The sequence below is a fragment of the Pseudophryne corroboree genome, chromosome 2, assembly GCF_028390025.1.
Source record: "Pseudophryne corroboree isolate aPseCor3 chromosome 2, aPseCor3.hap2, whole genome shotgun sequence".
Lineage (NCBI taxonomy): Eukaryota > Metazoa > Chordata > Amphibia > Anura > Myobatrachidae > Pseudophryne > Pseudophryne corroboree.
This window is the reverse complement of record NC_086445.1, coordinates 511,418,115-511,444,559: the sequence shown is the minus strand read 5'-3', so window position 1 is coordinate 511,444,559 and position 26,445 is coordinate 511,418,115. Positions and strand designations below refer to the sequence as shown.

Sequence of the window (26,445 nt, the reverse complement as noted above, 5' to 3'; positions counted from 1 at the left end):
CGGGCCCCTTCACTACAGCCGCTGCTCCTGGGTCTGTATCCTGGGTGTTCTACTGCTGCCGCTGCTGGCTCTGCCTCCTACGGGATCCCCATGCTGGCAGCTCAGTCTGATCACCCATTGGCTGCCTGCTGTACAGCTGTTGTCTCGCTCATGCAACCAAACCATATGCTGCTTGTGCCAGAGGCGCGTACACTGGGGGCGGGGCTTATATGGTGAGGGCGGGGCAGACGTTCGATTTCGCTTTTGATAGGCTTATTAAGGAAAGGGGCCGCGTCGCATAGAAGCCAATAGCTGCAGTGTTGCTATCCGCTTGCTGCTACGTATAGGTGGATCCAGGTGCCACTTACCCGTTAGCTGGTTCGGTTGTTCTTGTGTATAACTGCATAGGGCTCAAATGCAGATCTGGCTGGAAAGTGACTTTAGCTGCTGCATGGCCACTGCCACCCGGGACACTGTGTAACGTCTGGCCGAGCACAGTAAGTGCGGGGGCTGTGTGTGTGTTTGAGTCGCCGGGCATGATGTGACAGGAATAGCTGTGCAGGAGTGCGACTTGTCAGCCAGCAAAACATGCGCAAGAGGAATAAGAGTTGTACTGGGGCTCGCACCCAGCTCGTGTGGCCTCTGCGGATATACTGCTGCTAACGTCTTGCGCCAGGCTGCCCCCTGCCTGTACGTGCCCGCTCTCACCTGGCCGGGTAAGCCGCTGCAGCAGCGCCGGAGATCTGCGCCTACTACGATGTGCGCTGCTCCCCGGCCGTGCGCTGGTGTGTGACTGGCAGAGACTAGCGTTGCGCTGGAGACCACGCAGCTACCACACAGTCTACCCTGGCAGCCCCCAGGCCGGTGCCCGCCGCACTTGTGTAAGTACGGAGATGTGGCCGCTCAGTGCGCAGTGGCAGCGCCAGGCTAGGGCGCACCTGCAGTGTGTCGGCGTCACGGCGGGAGCAGGCTGCTCACATTAGGGGACACACACGGGGTATATATCGGGCACACATGCTCTAGTGACAGCATCGCCTGGGGGAGTTGGCGAGATTGCCCTAACCCGGCAGCAGCCACGTCCCCCAGCATGTGTGCGGCAGTGGCGGTGATGCCCTGGCCATTGCGTATAGTGGTGGGCAGTGCTGGCTGCTGACAGCTGGTCAGACTTGTCCTGGGTGCTGTTTACATTGCATTCCTAGCATGCCTCCTGCAGTCTGTACTGTACACGCTCATTGCTGGGCCTGCTCGGAGAGACGAGCCTGAAGGAGGATATCGTGAAGGTTGCTAAATGGAACTGTCCATGTGACTGTCTTATTTACCAACACACTGACAGAGGAGGAGGAGGAGGGCTCACCCCTGTGCTACTGCTCTGGAGGAGGAAGTGGGGCTGGGGAAAGGCTGCTTGTTTTGCTTTACAAAACAGATATTATTGAGGCTACAAATGCTGGTGAATTCTAGTATTGGTAGTGCACTCACACTCAGTGTTGCCCATAAGAGCACTTTCCCTTGAATGACAAGTGTGTGGTTTCTGGCATTCTACAAAAGGTTACAATTTGTGTGAATGTGCTTTTCCTAAAAGTGACTTTAGTTTATATGCAGGAAGTATACATTGGTATTATACTTGGAATATGTATTGCTGAGAACTGTTGGTGGACTTCCCATTGTATATTTAGTGGCCTTACCTACATACCTGCATGGGATCACAGCTAATGTTTCTCCTAAGCACCCCATTTCAGAAACCGTCTCAAGAGGTGTATAATTATGTAAATTATGTGTTCAGAATTCCTTTAAATGTATCCCAATTAAAAGGGTTTAAAAAAGAAAAAAACTTTATGGTTTATATGAATGGTATTCTGTTCTGTACAATAATCCAGACTTTATCCCCTGTGCAGAAGTGAGCATTGGTTATTAATCTGGCTGCAGTTTTGTCACAGTGGGGATCTACTTACATATATCTTTAAAGCACGGCTCGTATAATGTTGTTGTTGTTGTTGTTGTTGTTGTTGTTGTTGTTGTTGTTGTTGTTGTTTTGTAAGTCTCCGGACAGCTAGTCTGTGCTGCACAATGAGCTAAATCTATATCCGGAACATGAGCGAGAATAAATGCATACATAAAGATAATTAGTAGGGAGGTCTTCATGTTCCTTTGAACCTAAAAAATATCTAAAATGGAAGCCTATATAATATACTACAGGTTGAGTATCCCTTATCCAAAATGCTCGGGACCAGAGGTATTTTGGATATCAAATTTTTCCGTATTTTGGAATAATTGCATACCATAATGGGATATCATGGTGATGGGACCTAAATCTAAGCACAGAATGCATTTATGTTTCATATACACCTTATACACACAGCCTGAAGGTCATTTAATACAATATTTTTAATAACTTTGTGTATTAAACAAAGTTTGAACATTGAGCCATCAAAAAACAAAGGTTTCACTATATCACTGTCACGCAAAGAAGTCCGTATTTCGGAATATTCCGTATTTCGGGATATTTGGATATGGGATACTCAACCTGTATGTGTTGTAAACTGTATTTGGGATTGATCATAAGCGAGGTGTTTTTCCTATGCCCATCAGGATCCATGACAGCAGATCTATTGAAGGATATTAGTCGGGCTATCTTAATGCCCCCATCCACTAGGGAGTTTTATCTCAGCAATGAGTTGGATCCATTTTTCCTGCAATCTGGTCGGCAGCTTCCCGGGAGCCCTGCGATTGCGATTTGCTACTTGAGTGTATTTTTTACATGTGATTTATCTCATGCAATCTTACATTATTAAAGGGCCCCATACACTACAACGATATGTCTGAGGCTGAAGTCGGATGTAATTTCCCTTGAAGTCCCCCGGGACCTTCCTGGGAGTGATTCCATACGATTTGGTACTTTTGTGCTATTGTTGCATAAGATATATTGCATGCGATTGATGAAGCCGCTATACATCACATGCAATATATCGTACGGCATACAATTGTACCATGAGATATATCTGATGGGCTGGATAAAGTGCTATGGGGGCTGGGAGTGTCCTGAGAATTCCAGTCTAACTTCCCTGTGACACATCGCATGCGATATATCACATGCACAAAAAACACACTTTTTTTCATCCGATTCCATCCAATTCTGATATATCATTAGTGCAGCACCAACGACCTAGGGGATCCTATCTGACAGCCACGGGGACGCGCATCAGATTGGATACGATCTAAAACGCATACGATTGTACACAATTTCATACAATATATCAGACGGATATATCGGAATTGTGTAAAATCGTCCCAGTGTATGGGGCCCTTAGACCTATTTCTGTGCAATTGAGATAAATATAATGGGCAGCTCGTGTGATCTGCGATTACGATAGGAGACATACGGGAGCTCGCATCGCAATCGTACGAAAAGGACATGCAATGTGACACTTCTCATGCAATTCGTCTCAATCGCATGAAAACAGGCCATATCGCACTAGTGGATGGGGTCCTTTAGCCTAAAATGTTTAGCAACATAGGGCAGAAGAGCTATATACAGTACAATGCCAAACATATATTTTACTCCTGTCAGGATAAGGACACTGTACAATAGATGCATCTTCATAGTTGATTAACTTGTCTTTTAATTTCAATGGCTGCAAGTTGTTCCTTTCATTACATTGTACTGAAAATCATACTGAGTGCACATGCTGAAACTATGGGCCTCATTCAGCTATGTACGCAAACCAGGTTGTAAGAGATGGCATGCGCCGGTCTCCTTTTGCGAGATCCCTGGCAGTCCCACCTTAGCCCCAGCATGATTGACATGCTGCAGGATGGAGAGGGGGTCGCAGTATGGACTGTTCTACAAAATGGGGATGTGTTGCCCCCATTTTGTAGGCATGGCTAGGATCTGTGTCTTCAGATGCGGACTTCCTGTCCCCGGCTAAGAAGTTCTGAGGCTTACTCAGATGGCTGAGAGCTGCGACCGTTGGTCTCGATGGTGATCCGATGCTGCATCTTCTAATGCAACACTCAGACCGCAGATGCTTGCAATGGGCGTCTTTGGCCCTCAGACACATCCTGCAAAATTAGAATATTTTCTCATCACTGCTGCACCCAAAGACGCAACAGCACTGAGAATATTGTCCATATCAGAATTGGGCCCTATGTACTTGGAGAAGCTTGGTACTGTATATGCACAGATTTGCTCACTGAGCAGTTTAACAGCAGGCAAGAAGTATTTCTGGGTTTTGAGTGTCATGGGTTCTTTTTTTATTTATTTTTAGAAAACTGAATTTATCGTTGGCAAATGGAATCCTGCTTCCTAAATGATTTTAAGTGCTTCTTAATTGCTCAGTAAATGTTATGCCCTTCAAAACTGATGATTCCAAACAGTATAGCAATGCTAATTTAAAGAATGGAGTCTAACTGTATGTATTCTGCTAACATTGTTACTGCTAATGCATTTGGTTTGCCTAGCCCAAAGCTTTTTGTATTTATGATGTGTTCTATAGTATTGGTAGATTAAAATCAAGCTGGTGTTTCGTAAAATTCTGCAGATACTTCAGTTACTGCACACTTTTATGTATCAACAGCCTAATGCAGGAGTTTTTACATAAATCTCTTGTAAAAGGTTAGTTAGCACTGCATTATTAAAAATGAGGACTTATACCCCTTTTCCACTAGCTCAAAAAACACGGGTAAATGCACGGGGGGTGGTGCATTTGCCCGTTTTTTTGGCTAGTGGAAAAGGGTCCCCCCGCAAAAACCCGAATCAAGTGACCCGTGAATCCTACCCGGGTAACTACCTGGGTAGGACATGGGAATGATCCGGGTAGGGTTGTAGTGTAAATGGAAGCCGTGTCGATGTGACACGGCTCCCGTTTACACTGTATGGAATGGCACCATCGTCACTAGCAGCGTCACCAACCCGGCAATATGCCGGGTTGGTGAGCGCAGTGGGAAAGGGGGCTGGGCACGGGCCGCAGCCGGGTAGCACCCGTGTCAGGCTCCCGGCTGCGACCCGTGCTCAGTAGGTGGAAAAGGGGTATTAGAGATGTAGTGAAAAGAGTGGAGAAGTAAGCCAGTGGAGAAGTTGCCCATGGCAACCAATCATCTGCTCTGCATAATTTTATAGTATGCGAATTATAAATGTTGCTTCAATGCTGATTGGTTGCCATTGACAACGCCTCCACTGGATCATTTCACTCTTTTTACTGCTTAGTACATCTTGTTCTGACCCCTGTGTACCAATATCTGAAACGTCGCTTATCAGAGTTTTGTCCCAATGGTTTACACCAGATGGCATAACTGCTCTTATATGGAGGCAGATTTGAAAGGGAGGGATCTTACGATCCCTTTCTTGCAGCCACCAGAAACTGACAGTGTGTATGCGCAGTGTCCGTTTCCCATTAGTAGTCTTTCAAAAATGTGAAAGACTCCTATGATATCCCCGGATGGAACTTGCAGGGACAGCGGTTATCACTAGTATTGTCCCAGTATGTAGCAGGGATAAATAATCATGTAAAACATAATTATCCCTGCTGCAATGTAAACTGAAAAAAAAAAAAAAAAATCACAGCACTTCCAAAACTTTTAATACATATGCCCCCTGTCTGTGTAAAAATATGTAAAATTAAATCATTCCTATAAAAGAAAGTTCAGAATAAAATTTTAGTAGAGATTAATTTTTGAACAGAAGCAAACATCTCAAAATTTCATATATTTTTTTATTTTTTTTTTTGCCAAAAAGCAATTATCTTTTTGAATCTTAGATAACGGATTTGTTTTTATCCAGTACAAATCTGTGAATCCCGTATAAACTGAGCAATTTGTAATTTCAGTGTCCTGCTTTAGATATTAAATGCTATACATTTTTCCTGTGCACCTATTCTGGAATTGTTCCTGCTTTACCTTGGTAACTGGCCTGCTTTTTTACTATAGGGCATCTTCAGATGAATGAATTAGTGGTGCAGATTTTTTATTTTTTTTTGTCATGTTACATGATCTTAGAAATAAATATAATTGTCCTAGTTTAAGTGATTTATAGCTGTTTACCTACAGCTTCTAGCTGACGTTTTTTGTTTAACAATGTCTGGAGAGTGACCCATAACCTAGTGTTGTAGAACAATACATTGTAGGGACTGCAGCAGTCATCTAGCGCACATTTGGCAGGGATCCCACAAAGAGTTTGTTTTTTGGGGTACAGTATTTCACCGGAAAAATAACTTTAAAAAAATAATTTCCATAAATACTGTTTGCCCCTTTAGGTTGCTTGTGCACGGATTAGGTGGGTACACATCTATACAATCCTTGACCCGTTCTCCCTATATTGGGAGTACGGGCCGTCCGTTGTATATGTGTGTACGATGTGCCGATGTAGGAGCGTTGGCTTATAAACAGCTTGTAACGCTCCTGCAGTGGTCGGGATCGGGAGGTGGCATCTCGTGCTGTACATGCAACCTCTTAATCCCCATAGAGAAGCGGCTACCCCCTGCCTCATAGGAGGTCATGGCTCATTACACACACTGCCTGGCTGATGGGAGCGCTAACCCGATCAGCTGCGAATTGTATAGCTGTGTACCCACCTTTTAGATGCAGCAGCTTTGCACAAGTACAGAGTGGCGAAGTACAATTTGGCCAAATGTGTGCTGCCAGGGTAGACAGATCCATTCATTACATAAGCAGGTTAGTCCCTGGGACCACGATGTGAGCTGACATACAATGTCTGGGGTTGGGTTCAGGATACCGGCGGTCGGGATGCCGACGTCAGGATACAGGTTATATTCCCACTCTATGGGTGTTATAGACAGCCACGAGTGGGACTAGCCCTTGTCCTCCTGCCGGCGGGATCCCGGCGTCTGTATGCTGGCCGCCAGGATCGTGACTACATCCCAATGTCTGCTCACACTACCAAATTGCAGTTATTGCCCTACCACATTTTCATGAAGACCAGATTGATGACTTGTCTATCAGATTGGGATCAGTGATCCATTAGAGGCCATGTATGCAGTGTCTTGTGGGAAAGTAGTTTCATGCAGGATTATCGCTGTGTGCATGTGCAGTTTTAAGGTTTTTACTTTTATTTTAAAGGGACACTAATTTAAAAAAAACAAACAAACCTGTACCTAGCTCAGAAAATGTGTACACTAGACATGAGTACAATGTATCAAGCCTTCTAACAAGTGGAGAAGTTGTCCATAGCAGTCAGTCAGCTTCTGGCTGGCATTTATCAAGTACTTTATATGAAATGATATGTAGCAGCTGATTAGTTGCTATGTGCACTTCTCTACTCTTTTACAAGGTTTGACCCTTAGGTGGATGTATGGGCAACCTGTCCACTGGCACACTTCTCAATTCTTTTCACTGCTTCATAACCCATATAGTTTGTTTTTTATTTTTCCTTTGTGCAGGATAGGAGTCAACTTTTATGACTGGCATCTCTCTGCCAGACCTTTCCTTAACTTGTTAGGGGAGCCACCCTTTTCCCCAATTGTCCTAAATTGCTGTCAGTGATATCGCACATTTCTTTTTTCCTCTAGGCCGGTGGTCTAGATACCTGGTCCTCAAGACACCCTAATGCTTGGTAAAAACTGGCCAATATATCATGGGTGCGTTGGCTATACAGCACAGCTGATGGGGAAGTTAAATTTACTGAGGTGCTAATTAAGCCATTTGCGCTCAAACATGGGTATCCTTAAAACATGGACTTGAGACTTCCGGGTACGGCGCCGATGCGTGCAGCAGTGTGAGCTCCGTGTGCCGCCCCAGCCCGCGCTAGCTTGTACGCTGCACATAGCGTTACAGCCCGCTCCAGAACCGCTCACCTGCCTGTGGGAACACCTCTGGCACCTGATGGAGCGCTTCCTGGCCGCCCCAGAAGCGGCTAAGCCCCTCAAACAACGGCCTGCAAAAACGAAAGGGGAATCCAAGATGGCCGCCGGACAGCAGACACATCCGCAGCAGCAGCAAATACACACAGATCGTGAGTTACATTCCTCCTCTGACTCCTCTGTGAACACAGCTCTCCCTGTACATGCTGCCCCCTCTACACAGAAGTCTAATAAGACTACAGAGCAGGCTGAGGGCCCAATTACATACTCTGACATGGTAAAGGCAATTCAGGACTCCATTAATCCTATTATGGAATCTCATGCTGCCAAAGTCACACAGGCAGTGCATGACATCAAATCACAGTTTAAACAGCTTTCCAAACGGGTGCAGGCTAATGAACAGCGCCTTGGGGAGACATTTCATGACGTTGCCGATTTAAAGGAACAGTGCGCCTTTCTTCAGAAATCCCATTACCAGCTTCTTAATAAGGTCGACGATCTCGAGAATAGATCACGTCGAAATAATCTGAGGGTTGTTGGGCTACCCGAAGCCCTTAAAGGGCCAGCACTCCTTTCCTTCATACAAGACACGCTGCCAGATCTGCTTGATATCCAAGATTCCTGCACGGGTATGATTGTGGAGAGGGCCCATCGCATTGGTCCTGCAAGGCCTACGCAGGATTCCCGACCCCGAGCTGTTATTTTCCGTTGTCTAAATTACATCCACAAAGACACCATCTGGTCTGCGTCTCGCCGTAAGCGGAACTTACAATGGAACGATGTGAAGATTTTTATCTTCCAAGATTATTCGGCAGAGGTGGCCAGGGCACGACGTGAATTCACCCCACTTTGTTCCCGCCTAGCAAAAGCAAATAGAAAATTTGCTCTTATATACCCAGCACGATTACGCCTGTTCAAAGGATCTTCATTTACAGACTTCTCCACCGTGGCTGATGCGGAAGCATATCTACTGGAAGAGGAGAACGGCCGTTCCTCACTGCGCCAGCCCTCAACGGACTCGACTCCTGACTGCTAACCACGGCTATAAAATTCCTTAGCGATGTTATCTCCTCCTTTACTGGCGATTACTCTATTACTTTGATATATCTGTTTATGTTATAGCTGTTAATCGCTAGAAGTTCTTGAAATTATTGGTGGGAGGAGACGCCTCTCTTACCGGCGTAAATGCTATGGCGGGTGCCATTTCATCATTAATCCCATTCTGAATGGGATCCTTCTTTTAAGGCGCCTTCCACCTAAAGTTTTCCACATATTATTCTAAGTTATGTTTTGTTTATGCCATATATAAGCTATGCTTATTATTTTTCAGTACCAGGGCTGGGGCAAGCCTGGAGTTCTTATCTGGTTCTCCAATTGGCGAACTATAGGTCAATTTAGATTATCTTTGTACCTGAAGTGCACTTTTGATGCTAATCCTTTGATCCATTCTTTTCTGGATCCTTTGCTTTACTTTCCCCCACTTTTTCTACCCATTGTTCTCTCCTCTCTGTGTCTTGTCCTGTTGGTTTTCTATGTCCATGATAGCAATGTATTTTGTAGATATGATATTATCGGTTTTATTTATTGCCATGAACCATACCTTTCTTCAGCAGAATGATGACCAGTTTAAAAATTTGCACATATAATGTAGGTGGCTTCCACTCCCCCATAAAGAGGAAGAAAATCTTACTTTACTTATCTAAACTACATGTAGATGTTGCATTCCTCCAGGAGTCTCATCTCCTTCCCCCTGAGATTGACAAGCTCAATTGCCTGGGCTGGAGAGTGCTGGCGTCCGCCCCATTTACTGCCAAGGCCCGTGGGGTACTCATTTTGATTAGACGCTCCGTCCAAGTAGACCTTCACTCCTGCCAATCTGATACTGAAGGCAGATACCTCATTGTAGACGCCACTCTAGATGACTCACGCTTTCTACTGTGTAATGTATACGCCCCCAATATCGATCCCCAACCCTTTTTTCTGTCCATTGCCGCTAAACTGCACCCACACTCTCATAAACAGGTGATACTCGCAGGTGACTTTAACTCTACTGTATCCAATGCTCTTGATAGGAACACCAAATCCAGATCTAGCCGTTATACTCCCAAATATGGTTTACCATATCTAATGTCGCAGCTGCACTTGGTGGACGTGTGGCGAGCCTGTCATCCAGTCGACCGTGAATACACTTGTTTATCGGCTGCTCATGGTACACTGTCGAGAATCGATTATCTGCTCATCTCGGCTTCTATGTTTACCAGGGTGCAAACTTCTGAAATTGAACCGGTGTCCTTGTCGGATCATGCGGTCTGCTGGATGGCTCTCGCCACCTTCCCCAATAGAGGCCCTGTCAGACAATGGCGCTTCCCATCCCACCTGACCAATTCCATTCAATTTAGAAATATGCTGGAGGCATCATGGGCTGACTTCACACATTGTAATATAACTGCAGAGAAGGAATCACCGCTCCTGTTCTGGCAGACGTCTAAGACAGTACTAAGAGGTGCTATCATCTCCTTCACCTCCAAACATAAGAAAGACACACAAGCTCTGTACCTTGATGCTCAATCTAAACTTACTGACGCCTACCAAGCGTTCACGCAGTCCCCCACCCCAATTACCAGAAAACTCTACCATGAACAGAAATCCCTTTTTGACAAACTCTTAACCCAAACCGAATCTAAATTAACATTTATGTCTCAATGTAGATTTCATAAATTCGGCAATCGATCTAGTCCACAGGTTCTCAAACTCGGTCCTCAGGACCCCACACGGTGCATGTTTTGCAGGTCTCCTCACAGAATTTCAAGTGAAATAATTAGATCCACCTGTGGACCTTTTAAAATGTGTCAGTGAGTAATTAATACACCTGTGCACCTGCTGGGATACCTACAAAACATGCACTGTGTGGGGTCCTGAGGACCGAGTTTGAGAACCACTGATCTAGTCGATTGCTTTCAAATCTCCTGAAAGGTCAACATCCCCCAACACTTATCCATGCTCTAACTAGGGCTGACGGCACTGTGGTACATGATTGTGACCAGGTGTCTGAGGTTCTGCAGTCCTTTTATTCCTCACTATATTCTGAACCCTCTATTGATTACCAACAACAACACTCTTTCTGGTCTTCCCTTACGCTTCCCTCTCTATCTTCTACCTCATCCCAACCCCTACTGAACCCCATTACTGAGGAGGAGGTGCTCCATGCAATTCACTGTTTGAAACCAAACAAAACCCCTGGACCTGACGGTCTAACCAATGAATACTATAAAATACTGGCCCCTCAATTGGTCAAACCCCTTTGTAAACTATTCAACTTGCTGTTGTCCGGAACACCTCCTCCACTATACTTCAACGCTGCGATTCTAAAAATCCTCCATAAACCAGGGAGAAACCCCCTGCTTCCCAGTTCATATAGACCTATATCCTTATTGAATACGGATTACAAGATATATACCAAGATCTTGGCAGACCGGGTAAAGCTTCTCTTGCCCTCTCTGGTCCAGGAAGACCAGACAGGGTTTATTTGGGGGCGCCACTCTACGGTGAATGTGCGTAAGATACTGACTGTCATGCAGTGGTTGGAGACCTCGGGAGACCAGAACCCCTATGCCCTTCTCTCCCTTGATGCTGAGAAGGCTTTTGACCTAGTCACATGGGATCACCTTTTTGACACCATGCACAGGTTTGGATTCCCGGAGGCCTTCATCCATGCAGTACGTCTTCTCTATCATGACTCTTCCTCTCAAATCCTCTCTAACAATTATATGTCCTCTCCCATCCCCCTCCATAGAGGGACCAGACAAGGTTGCCCCCTTTCACCTCTTCTATTTGCTATAGCTATAGAACCCCTAGCCACTGCACTGCGCATGTCTCTAGAATATACTGGTATTGTCGTTGGGTCGACTGAAGTGAAACTCAGTCTATTTGCCGATGACATGCTTTTATTTATCTCTAACCCCCAATTTTCCATCCCTGCTATAAAGCACATTATAGATAATTTTAGCTCTTTCTCGGGATTTCGCGTGAACTATGACAAGTCACGCCGCCTCCCTCTAGGCCCTGGTCACTCCACAAACCTTCTATCCCCCACGCTGACACAATTCACAATTTGCCGCTCTCCACTTAAATACTTAGGCATCATGATTCCCCCTAATCTGGACGCCCTATACTCTGCTAATTTCCACCAGATATACTCCTCGGCGGAGAAATTATTGAACGGATGGATGGATTTACCTCTATCATTGTCTGGTAGGGTAGTGGTTATTAAAAGCTTTATTTTCCCCAAATTATCCTATGTCCTCCAAATGCTTCCCTTGCAACTTTCCAAGTCAGATATCCAACGATTTAACTCCCTGTTTACAAGATTTATCTGGGCAAAAAAGAAATCTAGGGTATCCCGCCATATTTTGCGACTGCCGAGGCCGGAGGGTGGTTTTGGGATGCCAGACATCTCTGCTTTTTCAAATGCAGCTATGTATCGATACATGGTGGATTGGTTTTCTGGTGGTTCCGTATATACTCTCCCCAACATAGAGGAACACCTTTTCCATCCTTTCTCCCCAGCTGCTCTCCTTCATGCACCTACCTCACTGATTCCTTCCCATATAAAATCCAACATACTCTTTCATGACACTTATAAAGCCTGGAAATCTATCAATAAACGATTGCACAGGAATTCCTCTAACTCCCCTTACACCACCTTTTGGGGCAACCCACAATTTCCTCCTGGTTTGGACGGCCGTGCTTACTTGACGTGGAAAGAGAAGGGCATCTCGTGCATTCGAGATATCTTTGACCCTGGGGGTAAGATCTACTCTTTCTCTGCATTATCAGATAGATATGGTCTACCCAACTCCCAATTTTATATGTACCTCCAATCCCGTCATTTTGCACAGTCGTTACCACCTGGAATGGCCCTTGATACGGCCATTGACCCTCTTACCCCTCTCTTGCGTTTTAATCTGACCATAGGATATAGGCTGCGTAATTTATATTCTATTCTCATAGACTCAGGGAAAACACCCTTGCAAAGTGCTCTCCATTCGCGCTGGCAGCGGGACATACCTTATTTCCCGGCTATGTCGGTACTTATGTCCAAACTGTCCCCCACATTTAAATATTTAAAATCCGCAGCTTTGCAGGAAACGCACCTCAAATTCTTAAATAGAGCCTACATCTCCCCGAAACAGCATTCCTATTTCACCCTGGCCTCTACGGGTCGATGTTTTAAATGTGGGATGGCTGAGGCCACATACTATCATAACTTCTGGGACTGCAGGAAAATAAGAACTTTCTGGGACAAACTGATAAACCATGTTAATGATATCTTTTCAGTTCGAATCACCAAGCTCCCTACCGCATGTCTATTTTACTGCTTTTCAGATTGGGACCTGGGACCACACAAACAGAAGATTATACCTGCCCTGACAGTTATCCTCACTATCGCTAAAAAATTAATCCTCACCCATTGGTTACACAGACAACCTCCATCTATTACAGAAATGAGAACCTCTCTGCAAACAACATATTTTACGAGCGACAGGCTCTAGTACCGGATATAGAGTCAGGGGCCCCTAGATTCTATGGGAAATGGGAAACTGTTATACAAAGCTTTGATAATGCCACTCAGCTCAGAATCCAGAAAATTTTCGAACCCACCACTTGGTATTTGTATAGACAGATTGATTAATGTTATTAACTATGCTAAGTTTGAAATGTGTTGAGCCGGTAAATAATGTCTACTTATCGCAGTCCACAGGACATATATACAACCTGACAACCTTATGGTATAGTTTTCCCTTTAGAGAACGATGCTGTATGTTGTCCTGTCTTCATGTCTTGTCCACCCCCCCCTTCCCTTCCATCTCCCACCCCCTCTTTTTTTCTTTCTTTCTCCTCTCATTTCTCTTCCCTCTACAATCTATACGAATTCGATTTTTCTACCTAACCAATCTTCTTTATAAAATAGAAAATTATTTGAAGAAGGGTTATTATCTCTTCACTTTCTGTTTTCTTTCTCCTTGTCTGTAGTGGTCTCTCAGCTGCTAAGGGTCTATATGGTCAGATACTGAGGCTTATTACAAGTCTTTACTTCCACTAGATACCTTCATGTCTCTTTAATACCAGATCTCACATTTCACTAAGCAAAATGGTAACCCTAGACAATAGGAGTGGAATATATCCTATAGATATCATTTATTACCAAATTCTTACATGTACTATATGTAATTATGCATGTATTTTCCACATACCGAGACTTTATTGTATGACCCTGACCTACCTCGTATTTCTGTTATTTGTACCTCTCCACTATGAATCCAGACATGGAATTTTGTACATCTATCTCTACCTTTCTTCAATAAACATTGTTTTGAAAAAAAAAAAAAAACATGGACTTGTAGGGTGCCTTGAGGATGAAGTTTGGGAACCACTGCTCATATCCATGCTAATGATTTCTTAACAAAATCTAAAAACTTCTTTATAGTGACAGATTAATACATTTAGGCTATGAAGAAATAAACAGGAAGATAAAGTAAACTATGGTTTAATAGAGTACATCTCTAAGAAGAATTAATGGTGCGACTGTAAAAAATGGATACAATTCTGTAATAAGGAGATTGATATTTACATTACCCAAATGTAGACTTTGTTGAACATTTTTTATCACTTTAAAAATGTCTTTGTGGTTTGAAAATAAAACATTGGCTTCAAATTTAGGAAATGATACAACTACTATAAACAAATATAACAAGCCAACAAATCTGTTATGTTGAGAGTTTTGTAATTTTTGATGGTTTGATTTTTACATATAGCTGTATAAGTTAATTAAGTGACTAGAGCAAGATAGATCCAGTGATGCAAATCTAGGGGCCAATTCATCTGAACGCGAGTTCGTTTAAGCCCAGTACACACGGGGAGATATGTGCTGAGCGATCTAGCACAGACCGCTCAGCACACATCTCTTCCCCCCCCCCCACTCTGCACCCGACGTGATGTGTGCTGAGCGAGTGGGGACGGGGGGACGCTCATTTCACCCAGTGGTGAAATTAGCAATCTAGAGTCAGCGCCGCGCATCGCTATCGCTATGGGCATACACACAGAGAGATCCGTGCTTAATATCTAAGCAATCTAGTCAGATTGCTTAGAATTTAAGCACAGCTCTCTTCGTGTACCCCCCTATAGTTTCGGGAATGAGTGCCTGGAGCTATTCAATTAGCATTTTACCGCGACTAAGCCCCGGGCATTAGTTGCAGTAAACGGCATCTCCCGACTTAAGTGCCAGGTACAATGTGGACAGTTGAATAGCTCTGGGCACTCCTCCCGTGTGCTAAAAAAAAATTATGTTCAATTGAAGTTACCTGGCCATAGAGACCAGCGTAAATGAAGGAACGTCCTTGCTCATTATCCTAGTAAAAACAGTTAGAAGCAGCAGAGTGCTGTGGCTTCTGGTATTTAGGGGGTAATTCTGGGGGTAAATACTGGCTGCTTTATCTTTACACTGCAATTTAGATTGCAGATTGAACACACCACACCCAAATCTAAAGGGGGGTAGTCACGGGAGAGATGTGTGCTGAACGATCTTAACACAGACCGCTCAGCACACATCTCTCACCCCGCTCAGCACAGCGCGATGTGCTGAGCGAGGGGGAAAGCCGACGGGGGGGCCGCTCACTTCACACAACGGTGAAGTGAGCGACCCGCTAGATTGAGCCTGCATGCAGCTCAATCTAGCATCGGTGATAGCGATGTGCGGGGCCGCGCATCGCTATCGCTGGGGGGCATACACACGCCAGATCCGTGCTTAAAATCTAAGCAATCTAGCAAGATTGCTTAGATTTTAAGCACGGATCTCTCCGTGTGTACCCCCCTTTACTCTCTCTGCATGTTATATCTGCCTCCCCTGCAGTGGACATGGTTTTGCCCAACTGTTAACAAAGTTCCTGCTGCGATCAACTCAGAATTACCCCCTTAGTTCAGCCTTTGTCTGACTTAACACATGTATCAGCTTATCTTTTAATGCAGGCAATGCATAAATAAATGTTTAGCTAAATGACAATAATCAGGCAAATAATCCAGAAGAACAGTATGTATTAAAAAAAGAACAAAAGGCAGCATTTTCCAGGGATAGTTGCATATTCTTATACAGAAAATTAATACTGAGCTGAAAGTAAATAAAGGTATACAAGTGCAAATGTAAAGTGCTACTTGAAATCTTTGTTTACCAGTTAAAGGTCATGGCTATAAATACTTGAATGGACTCATTACAGTCAATCCTTCTATTGCTAGGTAATGTCATACTTCAGTTTTGCCTTTTTATAGTGAACTTTATAATCTGTTCATAAGATGTGTTTCTATAGCAATGAAAATGCATGTGAAATAGAAATAATTTCACCAAATGAGGCAGTAGATATTTTTAGGGTTGTTTTAATAATTTGTTCTGAAAAGAGCTATTTTATTTTCGTGTTGTTGTGGTGTGTGTGTGTGTGTGTGTGTTGTTGTTGTTGTTGTGTTTTTGTTTTTTTAAATATTTTTTTTAAACTCTTTCCATTTCAGTGTCTCTGAGGCAAGTCAACCCAGTTGGAAACATACATTGATCTCAGTGGGAGCGTATTGTAAATGAATCGGATGCGATTAGGAAGCATTTGTTTGGCTTTAACAAGATAACTTCCTGTTTTGTCATTGATGCATGTTTAAAAAAAACTTGAATCCACTTGTAAATTCATATAAAAAGCTTATATAAAAAAATGTAGTTTAGCAATGCATGTTTGTTTTGTTTTAACATGGGGGGATACTAAAATTCCATAAATTATTGGGACATGGTAGAACGTAAATGTTTTTTTCTTTCTCCATTAACCTGAGTGTGTCTTACTTTAGAATACTTTGGCCAACTAGGGACCCTATTCAGCAGCAGTTGCAGTTTTGCTAAAATGGCAATACTGCAACTGCTATCACTCGCATGCTGGGGGCTGCCCAGCACAGGGCAAGGCAGGCCAGTGTGCTAATGGCAGCCAGCGATGCGATTGTATCGCTGATTTAAGGTTAGGCCACTGGCTGCTGAATAACCCCCTAGATCCTCATTGTATTGATGCATTTAACTTTTATGCCAATCTGGCAAATGCCAGAAGGGCCGATGGCCTGTAGGGCTGGTCCGGCTTAAAAGCCTGGCTGAGCAGCTGGGCCCAGCACACAGAGACAGGCTGGCAGAGCAGCTCTGCCCCCTGGTGCTCTGCTTGGCCATCCGGCATATAGAGACAAGGGGGCGTGCTGCGAGGCTGCGGCCTGTGAGCTGTCATCACACCCCTTGTCGTGTTCGCGCCACTAGAGCCCCAGTTTGTCCTTGGTATGGAGATATATTTTGTAGAGTGTCTCATTCTTAGATCAAATAACTCCAGTATTTAATTGAATGAAACTGTAATTACCAATACTGTAATATCTTACAAATATGCCTTTATTTTACAAAACAGCCATGTTGTAAAATAAATAGGCTTATTTGTGTGTTAAAAGTTTTAAATATAACTCATAAATGCAATGTTTATACCAATTTACAAATTTTGCAATGTAACTCAGATGGGTTCAAATCAATTCTGCCAAATTTCAAAGATTCTCAGATATTAAATTAATTGCAAGTGGTTGTTGATTTGCCAAATTTCAGCCACTGTAAAACTTCCTCCCCCGCATATTCAGCTGCCGGTTATTGTCTGAGAGTTGGTCTCACAGCAATATTGGAACCAGTACTGTTACAACAAGAATGGACAGAATGGCCCTGGTCCCATTATCCTCAGTCATTCCAAACAGTAGTTGTTTCTATAGGACCATTTTCCGTAGCAGTAAAGCGGTTCTACTTCCTAAACAGGGATACGGTCTGTGGGGGTCATTCTGACCTGATCGTGATCACTTGCTGCAGTTTATCGCAGCGCAGCGATCAGGTCAGAACTGCGCATGGCTGACAGCCAACGGCTGTCGTTGCCTAGTGATTGACAGGCAGAGGCGGCCGCTGGGTGGGAGGTGGCGGTACAGCGGCATTTGGCCGCCATTTTTGTGGGCGCGGATGCCCAATGCAGGCGTGGCCAGACTGTGCGGGGGGCGGGCCGCATGGGCTGCATGACGAAGCTACTCCTGAAGTAAAAAAGCATTGCCGCTGTGCGATGCTTTTGTACTTCAGCGACTGGGCAGGGACTGACCGGGCTAGCCCTGTGCTGGGCGTCCCCCCGCATGTCTGTGTTTCTGATCGTAGCTGTGCTAACTTTAGCACAGCTACGATCAACTCAGGATGACCCTCCGTGTCCTCTGCAGAGGGTGTGCGCAGAGATCAGCATTAACTGCTGTCTAGGAGCTGCTTGCAGCTTCATCGGTGGTCTCTAGTTGAATAGCTCCAGTCACTTTAGCCATGGTGCAATCTGCAGATAATTGAATCTGACCTGATTTCTATGGCTTCATTAGATACACATAAATACAGACCTATACATAACAGACATACAAGACAATTGTTAAACTACTTTGGACCTCTGTGGTATTATATTTAGCCAAAGAAAGATAAGAAGAAAGTGCTCTAATAGCTGCGATCAGCAAATCCACAAGGACAATGAATAAATAAACATACATTAATAGCCTAAAGATATTGGATGGATGTTCAGACCATTTCATTAAACATCCCGTGAGGATTGAGTAATTGCATACAATATCAGCATGTTCAGTGTGGATTGAAGTAATAATGCTAATATCGCACACATAGACCATTGAATTTCTCTTGGGTACGAAGTGCAACCAAATCCAAAATTACTGTTCAGTTTACCCTTCTTTATGACTTACTGTTACTGCCTTTTATTTTTTTGAGCATACAAAATTTGTTACGTGCATGGAAGTTCATTTATTTTTGCTTAAAATTGTGTACTAAGCAATGCAGTATTTTGACTGTTACTGTAATAGTATAACATATTGTTACATGTATTACATTTTGTTCTGACTTCCACTATGTCCGCCAGCCTCCCTTCACCAGACTTTTCTGCATGTGAATATTTGAAGCTGGAGAGATTCGGAGAAAGTCCGACTTGGTGAGTGAGCAAGTTCCAGTGGAGGGGTGTTGGGAGGGAGAAGTCCCCAGTGGAGGGGTGTTGGGTGGGAGAAGTCTCGGAGACAGGTTGATATGAGGCAATGGGTTGGGTATGGGAGACTGGCGCTGGGATTCCAAGGTTTAGAATGCGGGGGGAGGGGGGGGGGAACACAACAAAGCCCATTGCGGGCTTGATGCACTCGCCATGCTGCAGGTTCAGTGGCGATTTCCCACTCTATGGGTGTCGTGGAATAGTCCCTGTTAGTTGGCATGCTGACTGTAGGGATTTTGAGGGATCTTTATACGGCGCCACAAGGGGTATAGAGTACAGAAACAGTATGAACAAAATAAGAAAAAAGTGACTTACAGTGCAAAACATTACAAGACATGGACAAGGTTTATAAAACATAAATCAGTGGTCATAATACTCAAATTAGTAGTAGGACGGCAAATCCCAAGGGTTAGGTGTCATTGTAGATAGTGAGGAGGAGATAATGGCAAAAGTGCTTTAACTTCCTTCACATGAGGGAAGAGGACCCTGCTCGTGAGAGCTTACAGTCTAAAGGGAGGGGGCAGTCAGACAGGTTACACAGAGGGAGAGAGACAGTGAGGAAGAAGTATGAAGGCAGCGTAGTTATTAAGTGCTTTGTAAGTGGGAGTCAGAAGTATGAATTGGATTCGTCGGGGCATTAAGAACCAGTATAGTTAGTTGCAGAGGTGTTACAATGCAAAAAGACATGGGCAGAAGATTCAGGATAGATTAGAATAAGGAAAGGTGTGTAAAAAAAAAAAAAAAAAAAAAGGTGGCCGGTGAGGAAGAAGTTACCATAGGTGAGGCATGAGATTATGGGGGTAATTCCGAGTTGATCGCAGCATCAAATTTGTTAGCAGTTGGGTAAAACCATGGGGGTCATTCCGAGTTGTTCGCTCTGTATTTTTTTCTCGCAACGGAGCGATTAGTCGCTACTGCGCATGCGCAATGTCCGCAGTGCGACTGCGCCAAGTAAATTTGCTATGCAGTTAGGAATTTTTCTCACGGCATTACGAGGTTTTTTTCTTCGTTCTGGTGATCGTAATGTGATTGACAGGAAGTGGGTGTTTCTGGGCGGAAACTGGCCGTTTTATGGGTGTGTGCGAAAAAACGCTACCGTTTCTGGGAAAAACGCGGGAGTGGCTGGAGAAACGGAGGAGTGTCTGGGCGAACGCTGGGTGTGTTTGTGACGTCAAACCAGGAACGACAAGCACTGAACTGATCGCACTGGCAGAGTAAGTCTCGAGCTACTCAGAAACTGCACAGAGAAGTATTTTCGCAATATTGCGAATCTTTCGTTCGCAATTTTAATAAGCTAAGATTCACTCCCAGTAGGCGGCGGCTTAGCGTGTGCAAAGCTGCTAAAAGCAGCTTGCGAGCGAACAACTCGGAATGACCCCCCATGTGCACTGCAGGGGTGGTAGATATCACATTTGCAGAGAAAGTTAGATTTGGGTGGGTTATTTGGTTTCTGTGCAGAGTAAATACAGGCTGCTTTATTTTTACACTGCAATTTAGATTTCAGTTTGAACACACCCCACCCAAATCTAACTCTCTCTGCAAATGTTATATCTGCCACACCTGCAGTGCAAATGGTTTTGCCCAACTGCTAACAAATTTGCTGCTGCGATCAACTCAGAATTACCCCTATGTGTGTGTGGTAAGGGTTTTTGTAGCATTAGGGTGAGGAAGGACCAGATCGTAGAGATGTTTTGGGAGTGGAAATGACAAGAGAGAAATGTATTTTGAATGTGTTGATGAAGAACTAGGAACAGTCAAGGGTGATACCCAGTCAGTGGACTTGAAAAATGTCAAAGAAGGAGATGTTGTCGACAGAGAAACGGTGGCAGAATATGGGTTCTGGAATCGGACAATAGGTTCAGTTTTGATCATGTTTAATTTGTAAAACACTAGGACGTCTAAGATAGGTTAGGAGAAACAGAGGGTGAGAAGTCCGTGGGGGGAAGGTAGATTTAAGTATCACCAGCATAAAGGTGGTATTGTCTGAGTCTGAATGAGATGTTGAGTTTCTTTAGGGAGAAAGTCTAAAGAGTGAAGGGCCCAATAACATGATTGAGGAACATGGACAGGTAGAGAGACTTGTGGGTGAGGTAGATATAGGGGTAGAGACAGAAAATGAAAGCTTTAAATAAGTTCAATTATTTATCATAACTTAACAATGCTTTGTTTCAGACCCTGCATCACAGTTAAAATTATTTGTAATATAAAAAGCTACTGTGTGTAGTTGGTATATGGAGATTAGCCCTTGGGTTAATATATCCTGGAACGCAATGATTATAAAACAGTTGTTGTTCTGTACAAAACAAATGTTCCAAAAGAACTTTGAGGCCTGTACTTCTGTGGATGAGGTTCTCCCATGTGTCAAAGGACTCTTGCACATGGTTTTTCCTTTTAGTATGGATGCTTTATTGTCTGGCATTCCCACAAACTATGTGTCAGGCCTGCCACTGGGGCCTTACATTTTGGGCATTAATTATCAGTTAGTCTAACTGTAGAGTGACGTGGTTAATATTCAAAAACATTTAGTATATATGAACAGTGAGAAGCCTTCCTGTCTCCAATGAAGAATCTAGAAAGTTTTCCAGTGAGAGTGGTAAGAAACACTGCCTCCATTTTATTATTTTTATTGTTATTAAGCATCAAATTGTCAAAAGGAGGTATTCTAGTCCAGATATGAACTTGCTCTGCACACAGCTTGTGAAAAAAAAAAGAGACCGAAAGGCCCAATGATGACATTTGCACAGATGAGATGAGTCAAGAGTTCCCTTGACTAGCTGTCTGTGAGTTGTCCATCAAACTTGATTTTTGCCGTATCCCATAAAGTAAAAGGATAGGATGCTGCCACACCATGTTGAAAGTTTTGATTTTTCAGAAGGGGGAGGGGTCTAGATTAATTGGGGTTCAGTTTGTTGTGTGTTGATATATATTAGCTATTTCTCATGGTCATTAAGTATGGGTTGCCAGGGGTATTTGTTACTCACTGTCACGCAAAGAAGTCCGTATTTCGGAATATTTGGATAAGGGATACTCAACCTGTGTGTGTGTGTGTGTGTGTGTGTGTGTGTGTGTGTATATATATATATATATATATATATATATATATATATATGTATATCTATCTATCTATCATATGTCATTATCTCAGTAGGGTACCCAAAAATGTGGGATTTTGAGTTTTGGATAAGGGGTATTAGTGGTACATTGGATATTAGTGGTACAGTATTGCAAAGCCCCTTCCCTGCGGCTGTGCAATATCATACTCTCTGAATCAGGCCTTATATTGTGTTCAGTGTTAATCCTGATGATATTACAGTATGTTTTATCCTACTAGATACATTTGTGAAATACATAGTCAGTGGCTGCATCATTTATATGTGTTAATATTGGTTAAATCTGAAGGGAATACAGTAGTATGGAGAATTAATTACATTTAAGTAGATAAGCTCTTCTGATGTAGGACAACCGGAGATGACACTAACCCTGAAATCTCATCTAGGAATAAGCTTATACAAGTTTTTTAATGGTGATTTTTCAGTAAATTGACTGCTAGGCATGTTCTAGATCTCTTTTCCCACCCACCTCCCAGTTCCATTTAAATGTAGAGTCTTTGGTCCAGTTGGGACATGTACAACCAGGCTTGCCATCAGAAATTGTGGGGGCTCTGTACTGACAAAATAGCAGGGTCCCCACACCATCCCCAAGTCCAGCTTTTCAAATACTCCACTCCAATCCCTGGCCAGCAGTCTCCCCCCTGCTGGTGACCCGGTGTGTATATACGTATATGTGTCGGGGGTAGGGGGGGGGGTGGGGGAGGGGGGAGGGGGAGAGAGACTGAGGGTGTCAGGGAGAGAGAGGAGCGGCAGAGAGAGAGACTGAGAGCCTGAAAGACGCCTGTTATAGCACAGGTCTCTGGGGACGGACACTTCACAGCATTAAGCCCCACCCCTTCCCGATACACCTGCGAATCGCGGCATATTTGTTTAATTTAGTTTTGTGCCTGAGTAAAGAAACTCTTGTGTGATAGTTCTCCAGGAAGTTGTTGCTGTAAATAAGCTGGGAATCTCCACAGTCAATCGTGCATCATATTGAGGGTACCCTGATTATAACACAGACAAAGGCACAATCTAATAATATGTTGCTGATTTTAGTTTCAGGACCATCTTATATAAGATGTCGGTGACAGGGATATAGTCCATTCTTAAACCCACAAGAGGCATTTTAGAGAGGTAGCAGCTCCTCATCTGTCCGCTGTGCAATGCCTTTGCACTTCTGCGTGGGAAGCCGGCACTGACATGCGGGGCGGGATAGTCCTGTGCTGGGCGTCCCCCCGCATGTCAGTGTGAATGGTCGTAGCTGTGCTAAATTTATCACAGCTACGATCATCTCTGAATGACTCCCTATGATCTAGCAGATGGACATCACAGAATAACCTCTACTCTGTAGGTGATCCAGAACAAAAGGCTTTGCTTTATTTCACCAACTAAGCACCCATTTTAATCACAGAACACGATAGGGGAGTGAAAGGTATACAAACAGATTATGCATGTCTGGTCATGGCAAAGTTTCTGAACATTACAATACAGTCAAAAATATTTTTTCTGCTGCGGGATACACTGGGCTCCACAAGTCTGGACAATGGGGTGTAGAGTAGGATCTTGATCCGAGGCACCAACAGGCTCAAAGCTTTGACTGTTCCCAGAATGCACAGCGCCGCCTCCTATATCACCCCGCCTCCCAGCACAGGAGCTCAGTTTGTCAGTTGGTGCTGCAGTAAGCAGGCACTTAACAGAGGGGCTGCTCCAAGCAGCCCTGAGAAAAGCTTTTTAGGAGGTAAAAAGTGAAGACTTCAAGGGCAGCAGCAGGGGTAAATGTCTTGTGACAATCACTGCTGCAGCTCCAGCTCTCCCCAGCGGCGCTGAACACTCCCGAGCCCTGGTTGCCGGGTACCTACAGCGGAGGCTCCGGTTTTCTTCATGTTAGACACACGCGGCTGGGGCTCTCCAGGATCGCGTGGCCGCGCTTCGGGAGGTGGTAAGTGGGTCCCGCTCGCGGGACACGGTCTTTATCGCGATCCGGCGCGGTCAGTGGGAGGCGGGCTGCGCGCGGTGGACACTGTGGATACAGGCGATCCCACTAGATCACCAGGGCATGGGCGCAGGTCAGGTTTTCTCTTAAAACCGATTTTAATATCGCCCACAGTACCCAGTGGTTTTGCCAGCAAGGGGGATAAGGCTTAGACCTGAAGCCCCAGCCCCAGGGCGCCATTTCCAGCAAGTGTTCCCGCCCTGGAGCTGCATATCTGTCTTTTCCTCACTCCCTGTCAGTGTCTGCGGCGCCATTACTCCTCAGCTCACTGTTCCTGGGACTGCTTAAGCAAATCCTCCTGTGTAAAGCCGCCTGGTTGTCAGCGCTGTGCCTTTACATGACGCTTAAGTATTCTACCTGCCTTTTTAGTCAGTGTTAGTAAGAAAGAGTGCATTTAGTCAGGGGTTTATAGTACAATTACACTGTGATATACATCCAGTTTCTTACTGTGTAGTGTTATATCTATTGACTATATAGATGTGTAAGCTAGTCCAGTTCAGTATTATTGTCTGTAATAACCTCTGTATTGTACAAAATGTGACTATTTGTGTGTGCATTGATAGCTGAGTGGTGTCCATCTCGTGTCTTTCACTCAACTTGCTATCCCTATATTCTATAACCTGAGGGGGCTTGGTGCATCAGGTGTTATTTAATATAGGATTATCACAAAGATATACTGTATTACGTATTTTTCTCTGTGATTTAGTCACCATATCTCTCCTTTATCTCTGCTGGTGCTGACTACACTGCGCAGGGGTTTGGGTTTGGGATATTGTGCTGCTGATAATTGTACTGTGTTACCTCATACTGCAAGTTATATCATGTCTGCTTCTGAGGGTAACGGTTCTGGGGCGGAACACACTGCTGGTGTTGCTGAAGCCACAGGCACATATGGGGAGAATATAGCAGCTGTGGGCTCTGGTTCTGGGGGCTCCTTGCCCCCCAGTGGGACTGTGGCAACGGAGGCACATACTGACCCTCCGTAGGCCGCTTTTTCCACGCTTCTGCATACGCTAGTTCATAAACTAACACCTTCTATGGGACCCCCAATGCCGGTACAACCGTATGTGGTCCCTGCATCTAACCCGCCGTGGACGGACGATTTATCTGCTCAATTAAAGAAGTTGAACCAGTCCCTGACTACTAAAAAGTCTGACCATCGCTCGCCTAAGTCCAAGAGGTCTCGTCTCCTCACAATCCACTGCTGTCACTGACACCTCGTCTGATGAAGACAGCACATACACTGACCCCACAGGTTCTGACTCCGATATGGCTGATGGGGAGGGTAGTTCACATGTGGATGTTCCTGATCTTTTGGAGGCTATTAAGTTAATTCTGCAGATTACGGATGATCCCGAGCCATTCGTTCCTCCTAAGAAACCAGATAGGTTCAAGCGTCAGAAGGTGGTTAAACAAGTTTTACCTCACTCTGACCACCTAGTGGATATACGTCAGGAACCCTGACGTATATGACGGTCCGGTTTCTACAAGCTCACTGGTGGCTCATCAACTGGAAAAAATCCTCCGTGGTCCCTGCTCAGAGCATGGTGCATCTGGGAGCGCTGTTGGACACTCGCAACCAGAGGTTGTTCTTGTCTCAGGAGAAAGTCCTGAAACTTCAGGACAGTATTCGTTGCTTCCTTTCTCGTCCGCAAGTGTCGATACATTCGGCAATGCAGGTGCTGGGCCTCATGGTATCAGCATTCGACATGGTGGAGTATGCTCAATTCCATTCTCGCCCCCTCCAGAAGCTGATTCTAGCCAAGTGGGATGGCCTGCCTCACCGGATCAGGTCTCAAATGATCTCTTTGACTCCGGAGGTCCGTCTGTCGCTGCTCTGGTGGCTCTATGACCGACAATTGTGCAGAGGCCGTCCCGTCTGGATATCCAACTGGGTCCTGTTGACGACAGATGCCAGTCTAAGAGGTTGGGGCGCGGTGCTGGAGCAGCACTCCTTGCAGGGTCGGTGGACCAAGGAGGAATCTCTCCTCTCGATCAACATTCTGGAATTGCGGGCGGTCTTCAATGCGTTGAACCTAGCCCAGCATTTGATTCAGAACCGTCCTGTTCAAGTACAGTCGGACAACGCCACCACTTGGCTTACATAAATCATCAAGGCGGCACTCGAAGCCGTTTGGCAATGAAGGAAGCCTCACGGATTCTACGTTGGGCAGAACGCCATGTACCGGCAATATCGGCAATATTCATTCCGGGAGTCCTGAATTGGGAAGCGGACTTTCTCAGTCGTCAGGATGTGCATGCCGGTCAGTGGGGCCTCCATCCAGAAGTGTTTCAACTCCTCGTGGAAAGGTGGGGTCTTCCAGATGTGGATCTGATGGCGTCTCGACACAATCGCAAGGTTCCGGTCTTCAGAGCAAGGACAAGGGATCCTCAAGCAGCATTCGTGGATGCGCTGGCAGTGTAGTGGAGGTTTCGGCTGCCGTACGTGTTCCCTCCGGTGTCACTTT

The 26,445-nt window shown here is 44.7% G+C and overlaps 1 protein-coding gene across 4 annotated transcripts in view; it reads left to right on the top strand.

Annotated features, from left to right (window-relative positions):
• The first annotated feature begins 311 nt into the window (after positions 1 to 311).
• The window catches only part of YPEL2 (yippee like 2), a 264,310-nt gene continuing 238,176 nt past the window's right edge, over positions 312 to 26,445 (top strand). Inside the window, exons 1-2 of one of the 4 annotated variants that reach the window (XM_063954061.1) lie at positions 312 to 476; positions 18,773 to 18,841. The gene's annotated coding sequence lies outside the window, so the exon portion shown is untranslated. Of the gene's footprint in view, positions 477 to 580; positions 861 to 18,772; positions 18,842 to 23,710; positions 23,924 to 26,445 lie in introns of those variants that run through there. The other 3 variants (XM_063954058.1, XM_063954060.1, XM_063954062.1) reach the window with 3 other exon arrangements.